The sequence below is a fragment of the Anopheles arabiensis genome, chromosome 2 (genome assembly GCF_016920715.1).
Source record: "Anopheles arabiensis isolate DONGOLA chromosome 2, AaraD3, whole genome shotgun sequence".
In the NCBI taxonomy this organism is placed as follows: domain Eukaryota; kingdom Metazoa; phylum Arthropoda; class Insecta; order Diptera; family Culicidae; genus Anopheles; species Anopheles arabiensis.
The window spans coordinates 7825101-7846064 of NC_053517.1; the positions used below are offsets into that span (position 1 = coordinate 7825101).

General features: G+C 46.0%; 1 protein-coding gene across 4 annotated transcripts in view; it reads right to left on the minus strand.

Annotated features, from left to right (window-relative positions):
* LOC120893371 (hemicentin-1) overlaps nucleotides 1–20371 on the minus strand; it is a 124401-nt gene extending 104030 nt beyond the window's left edge. For 2 of the 4 annotated variants that reach the window (XM_040295199.1, XM_040295198.1), the window contains exons 1-3: nucleotides 20144–20370; nucleotides 16351–16916; nucleotides 7987–8035 (exon numbers count right to left, since the gene is read on the minus strand). The gene's annotated coding sequence lies outside the window, so the exon portion shown is untranslated. Of the gene's footprint in view, nucleotides 1–7986; nucleotides 8036–16350; nucleotides 16917–20143 lie in introns of all 4 variants that reach the window. The other 2 variants (XM_040295196.1, XM_040295197.1) reach the window with 2 other exon arrangements.
* Between the last annotated feature and the right edge of the window lie 593 nt (nucleotides 20372–20964).

The window sequence follows — 20964 nt, forward strand, 5'->3', positions numbered from 1 at the left end:
TTTCGGTAACACCATCGGGCAAGGAAAAAACCCTTCTGCAGCTGGAAAACGGACGTGCCGGGGGGACGATGCTCAAAATTGGGACATGGGCGCCTGTGGAAAACGGATTCAAAATTTGATTATTTTAGGCCAAATTTAATAAACAAAAGAAAAGGAAAGCAAACACACGCCTACAGGGAAGCAGCATTGAAGGTGGAGACCGTGGAAGTGTTGTGAATAGAAACTTCTAAATAGATTAAAATGTCCTTTCCATTTATGCTGGGTGTTTTTTTGTCGTTGCTGTCGCTGTTGGCGTGTTTATGCGATACGATTGTTCCTTTTCGGAATGCACCAAATTGTCGAGCGTTCGTGGAAAACGATGCAAACACGCTCACAAGCAGCTATTTGTTTATGCTCTCCTAATGTGGTGTTTGTGCAATTCATAAGTATTTTACAATTTCATTTATCAGCATCTTGCAATAGCATAAAAAAACGTACTAAAAATCCAACAACCGAAATGGAAGAGAAAATAAAACTCCAATGTGCTAATCTTTGCGGTCGTGGAAATGTGTGGCGTCATGAGATTATGTTTACCAAAACGGCCACGTCCCTGCGTGAAAGTTGGCGTATGGAAGCGATCACAGCCGTTGGCGCACGAAAAACCGCTATTTATAGCAGTCTCGCGTCCAAATGCCCGTTCGATGTGGATGCCCACGACGAAAATGAAGCTGTTGGCCACACCTTGAGTGACAACATATTTCAAGTGTGTATTGCCTTCACCAGCGTTGGTTTTCTTTTTAATTTTGTTTTCACGTGCAAAAGGGAAAGTGTAACACTATTTATAGATTCACCTCTTTTCTTTCGAGCCAAGTTCGATTATTGGGAGCAAATATTTTAGTGCACTGGTTATACCCACTTAGACACATACAAAAAAGACTGTTTCTGTGTGTGGTGTTGCTGCTGAATGTACATAATTCCAGTCGCTCTCAAACGACTCTTATTTTGCACCAATTTTGCCACCGCCAGCAACAGCCAGTCTGGAATGGTTGTTTCGCTTAATTGAACGAGAACCGACCAGTCCGGACCGTTGTCGGCCCAAATAATTACCACCAATTAAGCTAATGATTCAAGACACTTTGCAAGCATCAAATGGCCTTCCACTGTTCCGCTTGCTCACTGAGGTGTGGCTAATACTTTTCGACCGGCAGCAAAAGAAGAAACCAAACACACTACACTGCGCTGGCATGGGAGACAATGTTTGATCTGCACCTCATCGAACCTGCTTGCGACAAGGGTCGCGCCGGACGAGCAAAAGCTTAAAGTTCGCCGTCTCCGGTTTCATGGAACACCGAAGCACCAGGAATTAGCGTAAAATGCCCTCCGTTCTGTCCGAAGCCTGAAAATGAAAGCTGATCCGGGTTTTTGGGGCGCATGGTGGACAGCGCGAAAGGAAGTCAATTCTTTCCTCCGTACGCGGGTCGGCGAGTTCACTGGGCAACGCGCCTGAGTGGGCAAATGCAGCAAATAGGGCGCTATACAAACACAATTAATCATTCAATCAATCTTTATTTGCACTGCCATAATTATAATCAAATAAGCCTCCGCGCTTGCGTCTATTGTTTGCCCGTAGTTTACCTTCCCCGCCGCAAAGGTTCATCGATTAGGGCCGATTCGGGTCTAAACACACATGCAGAGAGGAAGAAGTCGGCAACGGCAGGCCGGTCTGTGGCCTATATTTTTTGCTACACCCCTTTCCACCAGCGGGTGCTCTTTCTGCTTGGTGCGGTAAATAAAAGCTATACTTTGTTCGGGGTTAGGGCGAGGGCAATAAAGGGCATAATAATACAGCTTGTGTATGTGTGTGTGTGTGTAGCCTTTCATGATTGGAGTGTATAAAAATAACAGTCATAATCAAGCACATCCCCTCCCGTTTGTGCTAAGCACAACAAAATTATCCTGCCAACGTATTTATTCTGACGCTTTCGCGGTGCGGAGTGCAAATTATTGTTATCGGTTCGATGGCCTAGGACGGGATATGGCTGAACTATGCAATGCTAGACACGTACCACCCCACCCGGCCGCTTTTGGCAGTGAGCTGGCTTATGTGTGTCTGTGTGGAAATCGGAAACCCAAATCGCCCTCCCAATCCCGTGCTTTTGTTCGGGTACTATTTTGCGTTAATATCCACCGACCCTGTCTCATTACCAATATCATATTTCCAACCATTTTCACCAGCAAATAGTTGAGCGCGAAAATAGATACTCTTGTCCCTTTTCATACCGCTCATTCTGTCTCTTTGTCTCTTTCTCTCTCTCTCGCAAAACAAATACGCAGCCACCTGCCACAACAATGTTGGGCGCGCTCCTTCCTCGAACATCATTTAGCAAAAGGTGTTGAAAAAACAACAACAAAAAAAGGCTGCCACTACTCATCCACCGAAAGGACCGCTAAACGGTTTGACTTGTACGGCCAGTGTGCGCGTTTGCGGGGAAGTTTCCACAAGCAAGAGATCACGGGCGCTTCCGGGCAAAACTGGTGCCGCCGAGCGTCGTACCCTTCCCGGAACGAACGTCGAGCGGTGAAACGTGAATGCATTGTGACAGGTATCTATGGAGTGGAAAATTCGTGCCGTTCTATTTCGATCGTGTGAAAAAATGCGACAGCAAGGTCATCACTGTTCCGCGCGCCGCCATTGCACCATTCAATAAAAATGGCTACTTTTTAACAAAAATTTCCACTCAAAGATGGAGATGGAGCAGCTTATTGGATTTTGTTTTTCTCTTTTTTTTTTTGGTTGGGTAAAAACGAAAATTCAATTTGCTTGTCTTGTGCTTTGATATGGAAGGTGATGGAAAAATAATTTCCCTGCAACGTGCAAACAACCATTCCGCTATAGTTTATTCCAATTAGCTGTTCAACGGCACACGGTTACATTGGCGATGTGAGTAGAGCAACGAAAGGCAAAAGGCAAATTTTCTTTTTTGTGCAAATTTTTGTCCCTACCCTGGACCTGGTCAATAAAGCCCGAGCGAAATCGAGTTTCTAATGGCGATGGGAAATAAATTACATTTTCACACCGCTACCTTTGTCGGTGTTTTTGTGCCGTGCTTTGCTCTCCCTTAAGCTACTGCCAGTCAGACCCACACACACTCTCGTCGTTTTTGTTCGTTTTTATTTCACCCGCCAACCCGTGCCGTGTGCTGAAATGTGCTTAATAATGAGCTTTCATCCAGTGGATGGTGTTGCTGCTGCTGCTGTTCGCACAGCCGAACAATCATGCACGGTAATGAAGCGAATGTGTAACGTGCTGGGACCGTATTCATCAGTCAGTCGATTGCTTGCTTTGTTTTGTTTGCTTATTGCCGCCATGCGCCGCTCAAAAACAGATTCGGAAAATATTATGTTTATTATTTTGATTTTCTGTAGTTTTGGTTGTTGTTTTTTTGTGGTATTTTAGTTGTCCAGGAGTCCCCACACGATCTGAAACGATGTGAGCAAACATTCATACTAAAACAATGATATGGAAGTTGATTTTCATTCGATGAGCCGTTACTGTGTCAACGAGATACCCAACTAGTCCTGTTCAATATGAACGATCCGCCATGACGGTGTTGGTTCTGACGTTGCCATTGGTTAACAAAAAACCACGATAGGTGAGTTGAAAAATCCTGTATCGTTCTGTTCGAAACACAATATGCTATTTGATACGTTATGGACATCGCTATTTGCAACGAACTGTTAACCAAAAGAACAAAGGCTTTTGAAGCATTCCAAAAGTGATACAAGCTAGTGAGTAATTGATTGCACAAGGTGCATGAAGAAGTGAAACCATATGCCGTACATTGTAGTTCTTATAACATGTTGGAATCTTCCAATAGCAGCACGAAGGCATCATATTGACCAATCATAATTTAGAATCGAGGCCTACAGTTTCGCAAAAAAAACCCCATACACTTGCCTCCGATCGCTATCGCATTGTCTTAGGTCAACATGGAACGACCTACAGCAGGAGTAAGGCCCAGCCAAGATTCAAAGCTTCATTGCATAAAGCTAACAGAAAGATCTTTTTTGTTATCTGTTTGTCTTATCAAACCTTCACCTGTCTCTGTCGCTTCCTTTCGTTCTCATTGCAATGTAAAGTTGGCTTGTTTCACACAGCCTCGAAAAAAACACAATCTCGAACCAACTGTCGTCATGTGTTTCAAATTTCACATGCGAAACCTTTTTGTGTTTTAACCGTATCGAATTTCCCTGGAAAGAAAGCATCGTTTGTGTGCCATTTGATGGCAGGTGGAACATCAATCGAAACGCTTCACTTGTATCACTAGTCTGCTTGCGGTGTTGGTTAGTGTTGTGAGCTCTAAAACATTGCAATGAATGTATAGCTTTCCAAAACACCGCAGCATCACGATACGATGACAGTCGGCGGAACAAATGTTGCCCAAATTGAATGTTTATTTTTGCCATTACCGATCACCGTTCGCCCCGCTTCTGCTTAACGGCACCTCGATCATGTTCATTACCAGTTATGCCCGTATCATGTTCCTGTACCCGAGCCAACGACGCAAACTTGCAAAACTACTTTTCAAATTAACCGCACACGAATGGTTCCATAACCGGATACGCCACATTGACCGTGACTCTGCTCCGCTTTGCGTCTGTTCATCATCGTCGTCATCGTCGGCATGCTCGTAGTTTCGCACGTACGTGCCCGCCTGTTCATGCGGACCCTCCTTCCCGTACCGTGCGGGCCCCCCGAACATATGCTTGCCCGATGAGTTAAACTTCTATCCAACCTTCCCAACTGGCGCCGTGCAAATTCGTGTCCCGGGGTTTTGACGGGATGTCAACTTCCCGCTCTGTCTCGGATGCGGTGAAGCCTGGTGCCCGGTTGTTCGGTTGGGTTTCGTTCGCCTGCATAGGACGGAGCATATAAAAAAGCGATTATAGCGACTCCCACGGCACGGTCGCTGGTCCGCTGCATCAATACACTTGTTTTATCGTGCGCGAACCAGCGAACGAGTGATGGCGTTTGCAAATTTCCGCCTGCCATGAAGATGGCATCAACTGTGACGCGCTCGTTGGTTGGGGCTCGGGCCGTTGCTGGCTCATCTCGTGCAATTTATACCTTTCACCCATCATCGTGCAGAAGGGAAGCGTGTGTGTGTGTGTGTGTTTGGACATGTGTTTGTGCCGTGAACTTTAGCGCTTGAACTTGCTCTGCAGCCGTCAGCGCACGGTGAGCTCGATGCGTCAGCATAAGGCTTCCTACCCACCGTGGGAAAATGTGTGAATGGGAAAGAATTCTCATTTGATAAGAACACACACACACACACACACACACACACACACACACACACACACACACACTCATCCAATGGAAGTCATCGAGACAGGCGGGAAGGGAATGAAGTGTACTTTGCAAAGAAGCGTCGGAAAGGGAAATTAGAAAAAGCGTCGACATAACACCAACTTTTCGCCGACGCCGTCAAACACTGCGGCGCGCGCTCCACATCTCCCGAGAGTGCTAATTGAATTTTCTACTGAAATCCCGCTTTTAATCGAAATTTCAATTTCCTGCCCGCGGGAGCGATCTGCGAAAGCACAGCCTGCCTTGGTCATGAGTGGGTCGGGGTGCAGTGACAGGAGCGAAAGCATCGCACCACCTAATACCCATTAATATAGACCACGTGTTGGATAATCGTGTCCGCGGGATGGCATCGATCGACGGACGTGGATTGAAATTGGAGAAACAAGAACTTGTTGGGCGTTTTCTGACACATCGTTGGCTCTCACATTTGTCAACATACGTTGCGGTTAGTATGAGAATTTTAAAACATTAAGCTGTAGTTGAAGGTCTCGCCCAAATAGCATCAAACGTATCCCTGTTTCGTTGGAATGAAATATTTGTGAAAGCTTGATTGGGCAATTGAACAATAGCAGGTGAATTTGTGTTTGAATGCTTTGTTGGAAACTTAAAAATCAAGTCTTTGATCTAACAATTGAATTCACCCAAAAGTCTAAAAGTTTACCATCATTGTTTAATCAATTCCCTATAACGTAGACAAACATCATGTTATGTAAGCTTGATTTCTGCTTCATGTTGAAGCAATAATAATCATAAATCATGTTCATGGTAACATTATGAGAACCAAAAGCCCCAACAGTTTCTGATGCTCGATTTTGGCTCATGTTTTTGTCATTTGAGGCTTGCCTGCTGTCCGTACTGCCGTCCTTACGTGCTAGAAACTGTTACCACAACCACCGATTGCGGATGGGAAGCCATTGCCGACCAAAATATCCCGGGCATGGTTTGCATCACAACCAAGCCACACAATCCCACAATCGCACACACACACACATACCAAGCCACACGAACAATGAGCGAGGAACACTTGCATCTCAACGTGCAACGAACTATGTAGCAATGCTACCGGGCCGGGCCCCACCCGATGCACTGCACTGGAATGAATTTCCAGCTATTAAAAGAACGATATGCTGGTACGATGGTTTATCCAGCATTGTGCCAAACAGTAAAGCAAAAAGCTGTAGAGCGAAGAACAACACAGTCACTAGAAGCGAAGCGTAGCTGAAGCGCTGGTGTAACCGAACCGGCAAAGAAAGTATCAAGAGCTGGAAAATAAAAAGACTGCCCCTGCCAGTCCAGTTCACGCGAACTTTTTTACTTGCATTTTGCAGGTTTAAAAAACTCACTACGGAGTTTATCTTCTCCAAGCTCGTCTTACGTATGGGTGTGACGTTGGCGATGGTGGTGGCGGTCAGGGAAATGTGGCAAATGTCTTCGGCATAATGTGAAGACGAAAAAATGTTATGAACGTTGAGCATCTTGGGCGGAGTGGAAGGATCTTTCAGCTATTTTCCTTTTTGCATACGTTCAACGTTCAACCTTTTGCCGGATCGAAGACTGCTTTTCCACTGCGCTGGTTTGTAATAGCAAAACAAAAGCTCTTTTCGTGATGATTTTTGGAAACCATCCTTTTTGTGACCGTGCAAACAAAAACACCCCGATTTGCCTAGTGATGAACCTGTTTGTTGGGATAGCGTTTTTCGTTCAATTTCTCCGCAGTTACATCGAGAAAACTGTATTGGTTGTAATTGATCTTGCGTAACCAATGACTGACCTTGGAGTAATCTTCAATTCACAAAACGTTTAAAAGAATGGCGAAACAAAACCACAAAATGTCTCGCATCACTTGTTGCAAACAAAACAGTGACAGTTGTTCTGGAAGTTTTCAATTGGAACAAACCATCTGTTGCACCATGCACAATGCCTTCGGTTATCTTAATTGATCATCGGAATGCAATGACAAACAGTATAAACAAAAACCACCACGAGACGCCTGCTTGTTAACACTGCCAAGACATGAAAAACGGAAGGCATTACATCACATTTGTTGAGACAGAGAGCAATAATCGTTAACTCAATCTTTTTGTTCATTGAAATCCAATCAAATTAACCATTGTTTGTAATCCATCCGCCTATGATGGCTCGTGTTTGTAAGCCTACAAATAGATATCAAATAATGTTTAACCACAAACCCCGGATCTATCACTATCAGTTAGACAACGTGCGTCAACAAACATAGCTCGCCCTTAAACCAAACTCCGAGCTCGCACCCTAACCTCGCCCTCGGAACCGTGCGGTGTAATAATCGTAATCAGGCCGGTTCCATTAGCACAAGTAGCTGGTGTTAGCTAATAATTAAAACCGCAAGCGTTCGCTCTCCGGCCTTGGCGAATTCACGACAGAACCCTTTAGCTGAACGAGTTGAAGAAAAGCCCGAGCACACCGAATCGCCCGAAGCCTTAATGTCGGTAACGCTAATTAAAGTTAGCTCGTCGCCAATCGACAGCGGGTACCATCCGATGGCGCAGAAATTCAATACAAAGCAAGATCCCGGGCATGCTTTCTCTTTCTGTATTTCACTAGCTGCCGTTTCTCAACCATTTCGAATGATTACTGGGAATGCAAATACAAACGCTTACCTTTGGGATGGTTTTCAACCGTAGCGATAGCACCGAGACCGAGCTGAACCTGCAAAAGAGAAGAGGTTATTCTTCCGATCCAGATGCACGATTTCCCGTTCGGGGAAGCATTCCGGCTGCATGGTTTAAAGTTTTATCACTGACGCAAGTATACCGGCACCGATGGTATAGGATGCTTTTGAAGTACGCACCTAATAACACGATAATGATACCCGCCCAGCCCTATGCCGTGGCAAACGGGGTACAGGATAAGATGGTTGCCGGGGAGAGTATTTATCGGCACAGGCTCTGCTATTGAATGTCAGGGTAAACAGTTCTTATTGCTGTTTAACTATTCGATGTGTGGGGGCTTTCGATTGAAGATTACATTGGCTCGGATAACTCGTCTGTACATTTGATCCGACTGCTGGAATAGAAAATCAGTCCGCACAAGTGTTTACTAACCTTTGATGATTAACGCACAACTTGTCTTCACATCAACTTTGAACTGAATGCAGTAGTAGAAACAACTTGATTGCACCCACAAGACGCTATGACGCACACAGTTTCCATGGAGGCGCCTAGTGTTTTAAGGCAATAATAAAATTCAAGCATCTTGTTGATTTGATTTTATATAGTTTACTGCAACAGTTCACAAATCTGTAACACATACATGTAAGTCGTGGATCTTCGAGCAAATCTATAAACGCTCATGCATTAAAAGTTCTAACCAAAATAATCCAAAACTGACTTTATCACCAGCGGAAGTATCCTTCGGTTGTTATTGAACTGTTATCTCAACGCTGCTGGTTCTGTTACATGCGTAGCAAATCCAAGCCTTGCAGCGTTTCTGCCGTGATCAAAATCGATCCTATGACGAAGGTAACAACAACAACAACAACGTCACGACAAGCGAAACGACAAACATCAACAGCCACGAGTTTGCACCCGTCACAACGGATCACCCGTCACAACGTTCGTTCATCAAAACTGTCCTATCACGATGTCCCTGAAGCGACCTGGATAACGACAAAACATTTTCCAAATGTTTCCCTTTTTTTCCTGCTGCCGTTGCATGTGTGTTCTTTACCTATCAATTCAAGTGGCTCTCGAATGGAGTCGGTTCGGTTGTGAAAGTGGTGAAGAGGTAGCTTGAGCTTGAGCTTGTGCGAACGTGCGTTCATGTACGCGTGTGCTTCAAGCTTCAAATGTGCTTTTTACTCGTCCTCTTTCGATTTCTGGCCCTTTTTTCCCCATTCCCGGTTACCTTTCACAGCAGACATAAAAGCCAACACAATACAAACCGAACCCACCATCGTTTACAATTCAATCACTCACACCCGCACCCTCTTACGCCCCCCCCCCTTTCCTTCTCAAACGATCGAAGGGTCTCTCGCCCTTTTTCCAATACACATGTAACCGTGTACCTTCGCGAAAAACCTTCCCCAGAAACGCATCGTGCTTTAAAAACACAACGCTACCGCTCTCGTTGGTGGGGACGGGCGCCGCCTTCTCACGTTACACAAACGGGACTCGATTTATGCTTATATATTCGCATGCGATCGTGTTTATGTTTATTAACACACCCGAAGCTATAAATTTTTCCTCTTTTTCCCAGCGTACGCACGCAAACTGGCGCACGCGGTGGGGGTTTGGAAATTTTATTATTTATTCACCGATCGCCCCATCGTTATCATTTGGGGCCCGTTTACCCTTCTGATGTTGTTCCCGCCGTTCTGCTTCGTGCGGGATTTCTTGATGGAAATTGTTGAGTGAACGATTCCCACAACCTGAAGGAGCATGTTTACCGCAACCGAGAAGAAGAGGAATGAACAGATGCTCAAAAAATCAAACCAACATTTTTGCTTCACTTACCCAACCTGCATCACGAGTGAGCGAGATAATGCGCAATACTGTGGGAAGATTAAAAGGAGAGCAGTAATCTAAAGGCAGTGAAAAAAACGACACACACAAACACACGCACAGTGATCTCTAACCGTAGCAAAACCCACCGAATGATATATTTCATTCCCAAGCGATGGCTAGGCTGTGGTTTTCCCGGGTGTGGGCTCCCTTTAATGGTAAACCATCGAAAGACGCCTCAATAAGCCACAGGCGCATACACACACGCACAGGCACATCTCAGTTAACAGACCATGGCTAGACCCGGTCCCCATGCCCCCCATTCACCCAGAAAGCGTCAGCTAAGTTTACCCAAGGCATCGGTTTTTGCCAGCGCCACCATCCAAACCAATCTCGAGCAAATCGACCGGAACGGATCCAAACGTGCCCTCCGGGAGCTCATCCGCACTGCCATACCGAAACCGCACGCATGTAGGCTTTAAACTGCCAAAATATGCTCACACACAGTCACACAACTACACACACACACACACACCCAACCGTAAACATGCACACGTACGTGCACATGCTAAGCATCCTTCGGCGTTACCGTCGTTTTTCGGTTGCGTTGTCGTTATTAATATTTTTCCTCGCTTATTTCCCTCTTTTTCGCATCCATTTATCTCTCCTCTGCCCGCTTCTATCTCTCACTCTCTCTTACTCTTTCACACACACACACACACACATGAAAACTCATCGGCAAACTCACCACGCTGGTTTGGCAGGGCCGCTTTTTGGCCGGAAAATTGTTACTGCAACGCGGCTTGAATTTCGGAGCCAAAATGGCACCCCTAGGGCGCACCGACAACGGACGAACCTTCCGCGTCCCCCTGCGTGTGGAAAATTTACGCCACCCATAGATGTCACACGCACAGCGAGCCCACACTCCTGCCTCCCTCCTGCGACCCGCTGCACGTGGTGGTTTGTGTGTACGTGCGCAAGTGCTTTGTAACGGGCGAAGGGCGGGGAGCAAAGCAATGCGTGCGTGATACTCACAGCCGTGACCGTGCCCGGCGGAGTTTTGGTTCACTGCCGCTTACGCCATATGTTGATTATTGATTCCGTATTCTGTGCATCGAAATAATAATGGAGCGATTATATCCGATTCTTGTGCGGCTAAGGCAAACCCACACCATTCGCCACATGGCACACGCACCTCCCGTTCGCTCTCAGGGTTGTTGCGGTTTTGCAGCGCTTCGATTCGCGGGATGTACCTTTTTTTTTGGGTGATATTCTTCTAACCTTGCCTTTCTTTGCTCTCTGCGCAGTGCTTGTCGGGTGCGTTTCAGGATGGCCACCGACACCGCAGGCACTGGCCTATAAAAGAATGGTACCTACGGTGAATAAATTGCCCTTTATCGGTCGGTATGTGTCTTCCCGGTGTTCCGGTGGCCGGCTGGAGAAAGTTATTATTAACCGAAGACCGCGATAAAACGCGTTTATTGGCAAACGGGATCGAATCATCGCCACGGTACTAGCAAACGTGACCACGCTGGTGCGGTAATAAACTGTCTGTGTGTCTTTTTTTTTATGCTTTTTTGGCAGTGGTAAAATATTAGAAATATTCTACGTGATTTGGAGCTTTTGCGCGTCGATTGTTTTACCTCTGGAAATATCACCCTACAAGTTTTGATTGTAGTTCTATTTTGGTATGAAAACTGTAACGTTAATATTTGTAACAAATTAAACACTTTGAAGTGAAACAAAAAAACACCATTTGGTATTGAGCTGCTAAGTCCCAGTTGGTTCCAAAACCACCTTCCCAATGTTGTCTCGAAATTTATTTAAGTTCAAAAGATCTCCAGCAACAACAACACCGTTCCACTTCAATCTGATGCAGTCTGCTCACTGTCAACATATTTGAACCTGCTTTTCATCGCGCTTCTTGGTATTCATCTATCCATCTCACCCTAATCATTGTCTCTGATTTAATCAATCGCTTCGAGCATCTTCGCCTGCAAACAGCTGAGACGGTTTCGTGCAGCACCGTTGCTGCTTTTTTTAGCCATTTCTCTCTGTTTGCGCACCACTTGCTAATAATACACGCGAAGAAGAAAGAAAAATCCACTCCACCACTGAACGAACATTTGCGGCCCTGCCCCAAGATAGACACACTTGCGCCCGTCAAGACGACTCATTATCGAGCTATCGGCGAGGGGGACGGCACAACCGGGGGGAGCGGAGACGGGGCGCACACACTGTTTTCACGTTCGATTCGCTATGCTTCAACTGAATTAGCTGAAACGATAATTAAGTTCACTTTCAAGTTTAATCTAATGGAACAGCGGAAAGTTTTCGCCTTCGCACAACGGGCGAGCCATCGGCGCACAACTACACCACGCCCCGACCGTCCCCAGCCGTCGTTTGATGGTTCATTTTGGTAATTCAATTTATCCCCCTGGTGATTTTGCCCACGGCCAGTGTTGGTGCTGGTGCGCTTCCCACGCTCTCGTGCCCGGGATTAGTGCCACAAAGTGCACGTGGACGAGCGCCATCGACACCAAACGGGTCAGCTTTACGGGTGTACTTGAAAAAAAAAAACAACAACCACTGTGTCTGCTGCAAACGTTTGCGAGGATCACACAGACAACCAGCCCGATCCAGTGTCAGGCCATGCCAACAAGCTGCCAAAGCTCAGCGAGTCCCTCGAGGATGCCGAGAACTTTGACCGAAACCGTACCAACAATCGGAACCAATTTTAAGCTCAGTCAACTGGTGGACGTTCTAGCTCGCTGACAGTTTAGTGTACCTTAGAAAACACACCCATCGTTGGGAAATGGCTTCGTCCTATCCAGTCCGGGCACACCTCTGGCTTAGAGCAACGTTTCTACCGCCCACGCTGGGAAGTTTGTCGCGTGGTGGAAAGCTCGTCCCGATGAAAAGAATCTGATTACACTTCGCTAACCATTCAGCTATGATAGCTAGAAGGATTCGGACTTGGCGTTTGATGTTTTTGTGTTCGATCAGCTCCGTCCCGTCGTCTTTTGTTTGAATCTTCAAACAGTTTTGGCCATCACTGGGCGAAAGTGGAAAGCGAAAGTGGATCAGTTTTCAGTGGCTGAGCCAATGCTGCTGCTCCTGCTGCTGACAGCCGTATGTCGTCAGGGATCGGTTACGCTTAAATTCTGCTTATAAATAGCTTCAAATGTTAATTTGCTAAATTGCAGAGGCAAAAAAAATCGCACTCCATCAGGGTACTTAAGGAACCGAATAGGCCATTAGGTGCTTAAGGCTGTGTTTTACTGCTTCACGATTTTCATAATGTCTTAATCCATGGTTGCTTAATGTATTTCTTTGAATAATTTTAATACAACAAACTTCATTCAAAAAGCCTTAGAAAACCGTTTCATTCACAATGAACCGTTCAAATTGAGAGGTGCGTCAAAGCTCTCATCTCCTACATCCATTTCTACAACACATTTTGAGTGTAGAAACTCTATACACACTCCTTAACATTGGTGCTATTCCCATTGACAACCTGTCAAACGGAAAATTCCTCGGAAACTATTACCAAAAAACCCGGAATCGAAGGTTTGCGTTTGTGATTTTGGCCTTCCTCTGTGGGATGCTTTTAGCTTTCAATGCTGTCAGGCAAATTTTTTGTCTCTCTTTCTTTTTTCTTGCAGCAGTTTTACCCGGTTTCATTAGCGTTGTCCTTTCGCGGAACCCACAACCAGCGCCGGCTTCGAACATCGACAGTGGAGTGTAACTTTTAAATCAAATTAATTTCCAGCCGGCCCAAAGCAAAGCGTGAGCGTGCCAATGTCAGTGCGGGAAGGGATATTATCGAAGAAACGATACTTTGGCGCGTTGGACACGTTTCACGCGACTCCGTCAACAACTTTCCGGCGACACTGTTGGTGCTGCCACACACGGGTACACGGGTTTTATTAAATCACCCGTCGTGCGGTTCCCGCGAACGTCAGCCAATTCACAATGGTTTTGCGTTTTCGTTCTCTTTTTTTGTTAATGGTGAACTTTTCATCACCCCTCCCTGTCTGAACAACCCGTCGGATGTCACAGTGACGGGGAAAGGAGAAAAGCATCCGATTCCGATATTAACATTGCCGGCAGCCATAAGTATGCTTGTGTTTGAAGTAGCATAACCGACAGACAGATAAATTGGCAAACAAGAGCGTCTGGCCAGGGAAAAAAACAGCATTGAGAGTGGGAAAGTGGCGGTTTTTTATAAGTGGTTCAACATGGTCTCGTTACAAGATGCCTTTTCGTAAATGAACTTGGTAGATTTTTTAAATTTAATTTCGTCTTCTACATCAGTTCTCTTCTATGGTAAATTTTTGCGGCAATGTTTCAAACTCTCCGATCTGAAGGATCTGACAAAGCATTCATCTAAATGATCATGAATAATGCGTAATGATACCTTTTCACCCCAAATCTACTACATTTACTATTTTAAGTATTAAATGTATTAATGCGTGGTTTCCGTGAGACGAAAGACATTGCGATGACAAAATGGCAATATTCATGATCCAGACCGGTGCTTCATTTATTTACCTTCTGTCACCCTCATGTGCCCCGAACGCAACATAAAATACAATCAAACGATAAACTCGACACGGCATTGCTCAGTACAGACCACATGCTCAGCTCGCGCCTAGTCGCAGATGGTCCGGAAAAGGGAAAGGCGCTTAAACTCCTTTTTCCATCAACCGGCGCTAACCAAACCGGGCAAGGAAAATGGTAAGATTTATTTATGTCAGCACACGTTGGCAAAGTCACACCGGCAAGCAGGGACAGGCAGTAGCATCCACACATCGATTGGATGTAAATGTGGGTGACAGCTACCCCCAGCATGGTAAAAACTCAGCTCTCCGACCGGGAACCTTCCCGGCGTGACATCAATTTCTCTTCGGGAAAGCTTTCCCTGTATGATAAATGGATCAAACAAGCCTTTCCCATTTCCCTCCGGTGCGTCGTGCGTCGGTTCGAGGCCTTGAAATCACAAGGGAGCCCGCACACCGAACCTGTGAAAACGCAAACGAGCGTACTTAGCGTAAACTACGATCCTGCTCGAACCTACTCGTAAAGCAATAACGGGCTTTACCCAAATGGTTTGCGATAAATTGGACGGTAAGCTGTCGTGTGCGTGTTTGGCACCGTAAGACAAATAAAACATGTTGATGAGAGAAATTCGAAAATAAATTGAAGCCCGTCAACCCCGTAGCTGGAAGTTGACAGATTAGAGTGGATGTGTTTTTTTTTTCTCCCGAGTTTGATGTAAAATACATTTGTTTTGATTGAAAAGCAAACATTTTTTTAAAAATATGACAAACCCCACACTACTACTCTACAAAACGTTGTAAATTGTGTTGCATTTTTCAACATCGTGCTATGGTGATAAATTGAATTCCGTGTTCAATTTCTCCAGCAGTCATCTAAAGCGCGTATGAACCAGCCGTACTTGCCTAACTCGTTGGATTGATTTATGACAGAAAATTGAAAATCTCCTTCCCGCGAGCCACCGGGATGTATTGATTTTTCGTTCATTCATACGGTCTTCTTTGGGTTGGGAGTGTTAAAAAAAAACTTTATCCACTAGATCAAATAAACTTCCCGCCACGTGTACGGTGTGGCTTCGCTTTGCGCACTTTCTTCAGCCCAGTTCAGCTTTCGCATTTTCCCCGTAAACCCCGATTTCGCCGATTGCTCAGCGATGTGTACAGTCACCGGGTGATTTTGGGATAAAAAAATGCACATTCCAGCAACAAATGCTATGCGACGCGGCAGAAATGAAATAAACGGTGCGGCAGGAAAGGAACAAACAAACGAGAAAAAAAACTATCCCCCATTCTCTCCACAATGTGACACCCACTCCAGGGATGGGCAACAAAGAGAGAAAAAAGGTATCCGCAAGAAAGGTCAGATCCGCCGGAGTAAGCAAATAAAACTAAAGCAAGCAGGCAAGCAAACAAAAAAAAAACGCTTACAAACACACACACACGCACAAACCGGGCAGCTATATCGTAACCTTTGCCAGCAATAAATCATCAAAAAGTCCGGACCGCCGGAGATGAAGCTATCGGTTGATTTAGCAGTGAAAAACAAATATTTCATCGTTAAATCTGTACCGCTCGGAGGGAAAAATTTTCCATCCACCCGGGCCAATCCCGACCCCACAAAACCATCGCTCCCAGCGTCACACATCGTCCGGGCCCATTCATTTGGCTCGACTGGAAACAAACGTGGACAAATCGCACAGACGCCGCCCAACCAGTATGCGGCGCAATATGTACGGGAAAGTTTCCATTTTTCCTTTGTATGTGGCTGTGTGTTCGTTTTTTTTCATACGCAAATCAATATGTGTGTGAGCACACTCATTCACCCTTCCACTCCCCTCTCCCTATTCGCTCTAACGGATGAGCAAAGTGCCATTTTTGCTTCGATAAAGCTGCGTCCCAGGGTTCGGTTCCCGCCCTTGATCCTGATCCCCCGGAACAAAATGATCATAAATCAAATATTTACCTATTTCCGGTGTATCATTCTCCGTCGCCTTCGCCGTGGGTGAGGAGCTTTACCCCAGATGGATGCGACGGATAAGCCATTCCTCTCGCTGCATGCGGAGAGCACTATCACGATCGTGCCGAACTCTTCCAATGCATTTGCTGATGCGCCGACGGGTGGCGGCACACAGTTCCGGTGGAGAACTGGCAGGACTCGAACACGAATGTCAAATTATGGGTGTGTGCGCGTATGTGTCAGTTGCACGATAGATTTTTCTATTTGGAGCATTTCTTTTTTTCCTTTTTTCTCCCTTATCGAGAGAACACTGGCACAATAGAGTTATCGTTTGTGTTGCGTAACGGCCATGTGGCTAATGCACTTATGCTGGAGTTGCAGAAGAAAAAAAATGTACGGCATGGTCAGAATCATCCCAGTTGCCCTTTGTTTGCACTGCGGAGCGTTGCAAATGACACAATAAGTCGGTTTTTATGCTTTTTTGTAGATTCATCCGAGCTCATAACTGGTTTTTACATCACTCACTGCACTTTTGTTTTGTTTTTTTAGGTTGATCTAATTTTCAAACACATCTGTAACAAAAAAGGGGAATCAAAATCACATTGAAGGCTTATCTTGTGACCAAAACATGATATTTCCTGTTGGACAATGCCGGACATTAGAGCGCTATTTTTATCTGACAGGATGGTTCATAGATCCATTAGCAAATTACATACTGTTGTGGTTATTTATTGGTGAGCTGTTCATAAACGGGTTTTTTTCTTTTTTCTTTTTTTTTACGCAAATAACTCTTGATAAAATTTTTATGGCAAACCCCATTTCTGTTAGTGCTTATGCTATTTTTATAGCTCATCATATAAATGCAATTTTATGGTTAAAATCCTTTTGAATTAATAAAATAGATTCTCGCCAGTTACATGAAATCAAAGCGATCTTTGTTGCCGTGGTATGATATTGAATTGAATTTTTATTAATTCTCCCAACCAGTAAGCCATCTACTTTCGTTGCCAAAGCGTTTCTATTTCTAAACCCTGATTTGATATTTGCCTCCCCTTTCCGGTACGCTGTATTAAGTGAAATACACACACACACGTGTCTACCATTACACGCAGCATACATGCCGACGCTAAATGGCAAAGCGTCGTAAAATGTGTGATTCCGCCACGGTAAAACCATGCTGGCGCCAGCAGATTTTTGGCACCATCGCCCATCGGTTTACCTGCACGTCGCAGATCTAATGCCGAAACGTTACGGTACGAAGGCAAGCATATTTAGCCGCATGACGACAGCGACCACTATGCGGTTGCCACAGAAACGGCAAAATACAGCCGAAACCAGATCGGCAATAGTAAAACTCCAGCCCAAAAAGGCCAGTAGAAACGATCGAACTTTGCACGGGATCCGATCGAGGGGAGAAAAGGGATACGCAACGCCGAATTAGATCCAGAGCCAATTTGAGCGACAACAAAAAAAAACTGCACCGTCAAACGATCCGTCCTCCCGGTTTTTGTTGCCCGTCTTCGCCAAGCGCTGTGTGTTTCAGCGCAGACTAAGAAGGCATTAACAGCACACCCAGCGCTGCGCTGCGGAGGTCAAGTTCAGGAGTTGGAATGGAGATACAGCAACAAAAACACCGAAACCAACTGCCCAAACGCTTGCACCAGATGTGTACTGGTGCTTGAAATAATCTGCACAAGGCTGGGGCCCCGGCTCTGCCCGGGAGTCAAGGATGGACGGCAGCATGTCAATGGCTTCCCGGGCGATCGCTCCTACACGGCTCCTCGGTGATGTGTTTTATTGTACTTGCAGCGCTGTACTGCCATCCGCGTGGAACAAAAGCAAACATTCACGTGTGGCGGTGGGAGGGCGGGGGTGATAGGGAAAAAAGGGGAAGATGTGGACGTTTTTCCCGCCTACACATCCTCGTTTATCGCTCCGTTTGTACATGCTGTTTTTCCTTCGCTATTTCTACACTAATACAGCTCAAGAGCGTTCTCAAGACGCTCCATCATGCTTCATGCGCCGTCGACAACTGTGCGTCATGCCGGTTCCACCGTTTCTGTTTTCCCCTGGGGTCGATGAAATGGGATGGTTCTTTTCTATGTCCCGCTGGAAGCGGCACACATGGCGGAAGCGGCGTTGGTGGTGGGCGTTGTTTTTTTCTTGGATGACAGATGTGTGATACCGTGGGTACCGAATGCGGCGGTAAAGTAGCATAACAATAGGAGCGGTCCGCTGATAGTGCACTGACGACAATCCTTGGGTGTGTGTGTGTGGGTGTGTATGTCCACAGCTGGCTTCAAGGATAAGTATCTGCCAAAGTCAAGCAGGAAAAGCGACACCAGATATATCTCGCTGATGCGAGTGGATGTTGCCTTTTCATTTTCCTCCTGATGAGCTCACAGTTATGATGATGATGATGATGATGATCACAGAACTAGCCGTGGTCGCGCTTAGCCACAAACGCCAAGGAATAATTCTTCTGTCGTGCATCATTTTCGTCCCGCACACGGCACACGGCGCAAGCACGACGCGAAAACGGCACACCATATGAAGAGGCGCCTTTTGTTATTATGTATTTCACTGACACATAAATAAAACATTTCACGTCTCACAATTGAGTCATCATCCGGGAGAGCACACATTCGTGGCCGTGTGATCGTGGGCAGTGGGAGTTGGCAGTAAAATTATTGTTTTTTTCTTCTTTTTTTAATATTTCACAGTTTGTGCCACACTTTGAAAAAAAAAAAAACAACGGAAGCACGGTTTAGCATCATCATCGGTAGATGAACGTTTGAAAAAAACACACATACACACCTCACCATGATCACACGTGAATGAGGTTTTTCCTGTGCGGTTTCTAGCGCAACGGTGAAGAAAAACAACCAATCATACGCGCATCGTTTTTCACGGCAGCATGGCGCACACATGAACGGGAAACGAAAAATACAGGCAAACCACCCCCCCCATCCCTCCCCACCCTACACACACGCTCTCAACTGTACGATAACGCACCGGTCGGGGCCGGGACCCCTCAGGACACAGGACGGTGAGCTAAACAAACAACAGGCAAAACGAAAGCTTGGAAATAATGATGATAGCACGTTGACAGGCCACTTTTTGGGTGAGGCTGCGATGCCTCTGCTTCTATGATTTGCTTTCCATTTGGCTGTGTGTGTGTGTGTTTTTTTCTTCATTCCTTTTTCCGTTTGCGTTGCTTTTTGCTGTCACAGCACTCACGAGCGATGAAATATCACGTACGCAAGCACCAAGTATGGAGCGCAGGAGGTAAAACAGGGTGATTCCAGCATCCTTCACACCACACCAACGACACACAGTTGGGCCTCGTTAGCACGCAGCAAAGGGCGATTTTGTTGGAACATTCATCCGTTTTATTATAATTTCTTCTACGTCACGATTATTTCGGGTGCTAAAATAAAAAATAATCACTATCACGAGGAGTGCCACCCGTTTTCCCACGCGTTTCATCACCACTGATAAGGATGCTTAGCAATCGCATCACCGTGTTAAACGTTGCACAGCACAAAACTTCTTGCTCTTGTTTCTTTTTGCTTCACTTTCGCTTCGGTTCACTCCCTGCTCCCAGTGGTCAGGATGAACCTGGGAACAATTTCATTATCCACCGGCACCGATTTATCAGCACTTCTTTTCCCGCACACAGAACGCAGTAACACTTCTCTTATGCCCGCATCCCTTTGGGCCCTTCCACCGGTAACACCCACAACCGTTGCGATAAGCCGAAAAGTAACGCGCCGCACATTATGCTACCATTGCTTACCGCGCTTCCGCTCACCGACCCGGCGGTGTGTCACATTACACACAAAACCACCCGGTCACACACACACACACAACCCCTTTGGATTGCTGTCCGGTAGAGCGTGGTAGTCCAGGATGGTCCGCACACGTATTCCAGTGCACGCACGCACGATTGCGACGGCGACGACGACGACGTAGCTTGCACAGATCTCGAACAAAAACTGAACGAAACTGCGAGAGGTGCCTCGTGTCTTCGGGTGCAGTCACACGCAACGGTCGACACACGGCACGAGAAATTTGTTTGCGCGTTCGCCCGAAACGCCCGTCACTCGTGGTGGCGTTGCGTGCGTACCCCAGAGCGTAGAGCGAGAGAGTAAGAGAGGGTGAAACTCGGGTGAGCGAATTGCGAGAGGAAATCGTGGAAAGGATATTCTCTCTCGCTCTCTGGGAGGGAAAACGCGTTTGGCTGGAAACGAACCGGCCATAGAAACCGGCATTTTCTCTCCTCCCCCCTTGTCCTGTGCGGCATAGGCGCTGAGCGGTGATTCTACGCAAAGTGTTCCTTTTTTGGGAGTGGCACCATGAATGTGCGGCACGAGCTGCTCGAAAACATCGACGGGAGCTGTAGGAAGCGAACGCGCGTTCTCGTGAGTTGCCGCAGTTGCAGTGCAGTGAGTTGCTGTTGCATCGCGGCTGTAGGTTGAACGATTTGTTTCATTCTAGTGAAGGTACACTGTAAAGTATAGGTTACGACGACACAAATCGCATTATTCGTTTTATCTAATTGGGAAATAAATGGTGGCTTTAGTTAGGTTAATCTATGTTACTTTTCACTCTATATTT